Here is a 1,070-nt window from a genome sequence, read left to right as displayed (position 1 = left end):
TCGGTATCGGCCAAAATTTTCATATCGGTGCATCCCTAGCATTTATCAGTTCATACATTCAGAAACATATCAACAGGAAACTATACAGTCTGTATTTGCTGGCCATATTAGTTGTTGTTTTCTTCTTTCCTATAGGTTCTTTCCATGCTCAGAAAATAAAGAGATGAACCCTTGAATAGATTAAAGACTTTAAGTTTTCTTCAACTGGAGTTGTGGCCACAGTAAGTGTGTCCTTGAGGCAACAAAGCATTTGGTTTTGCATACATTGAGACATCTCAGTTTTTACTATCCTGTTTTATTCCCCCTGTGTGGTGTATTTGAAGTACACTTGAGGTCGATCTAACCTGACTAACTGGCTGTTGAATGAGATTATTTACAACATTAATTTCGGTTCTGGCTGTGGTTTTGTGCAGTCTCTCGCTCTATCTCTCTGATGAGCTGCCAGCGACTCTCTCTTGGTTTTGCTCTGCACATTGTTTATTGTGTTGCATAATTTGAGATGTTTGGCAGTAAGGCTCGGCAGAGGTCATTGAATGAACTGTACTAAGGTTCCTTAACACCAGGATGTAGGAATGTGAGTGTGATGCATGCGTTTGTGTGCGATACATGTTGTGCAGATGAGAGTGTACAGAACGGATTCACATTTCTCTCGGTCCTTTAATTCTAGCTCAGTATGGCAAACATGTTCCTGCATGCTTGCAGAGGTTTGCATGTTTTGTCAGTATGCATGCATGCATGTGCTGGTTGTAAGAGTCTGGAATTTGGGTAGGTTGTGTGATGTGACTTTCTTTCATGAAACAGACTGTTCATTGTTTGTAGCACTTTGTAAATACAACATCCTTTTCAGTAAAGGTACAGCGTAAGCACAACATAATGCACTGTAAAAAAGTATGCTTAAAAGTTGTAACAAAGATTATTGGAGTTTGAAAATACTAGAAAATACTATTTACTTCTAAATTTCATATTTATTTATTTCACTTACTGCTTTTTTTTGTCATTTGTGAAATATATTAGCAATTTCTTCATTTTGTCAGTTTAGTATGATTTACTGTATATACTGTATATATATA

The 1,070-nt window shown here is 36.8% G+C and overlaps 1 protein-coding gene across 1 annotated transcript in view; it reads left to right on the top strand.

Annotated features, from left to right (window-relative positions):
* The first annotated feature begins 178 nt into the window (after positions 1–178).
* Positions 179–1,070, top strand: part of LOC107594585 (discoidin domain-containing receptor 2-like) — a 27,440-nt gene continuing 26,548 nt past the window's right edge. The window contains exon 1 of the mRNA XM_016284677.1: positions 179–221. The gene's annotated coding sequence lies outside the window, so the exon portion shown is untranslated. The remainder of the gene's footprint in view (positions 222–1,070) is intronic.

This window comes from Sinocyclocheilus grahami, unplaced genomic scaffold, assembly GCF_001515645.1.
Source record: "Sinocyclocheilus grahami isolate Dianchi unplaced genomic scaffold, SAMN03320097.WGS_v1.1 scaffold186.1, whole genome shotgun sequence".
Classification (NCBI taxonomy): Eukaryota; Metazoa; Chordata; class Actinopteri; order Cypriniformes; family Cyprinidae; genus Sinocyclocheilus; species Sinocyclocheilus grahami.
The sequence above is the reverse complement of the archived record's forward strand: the minus strand, read 5'-3'. Positions and strand labels throughout refer to the sequence as shown.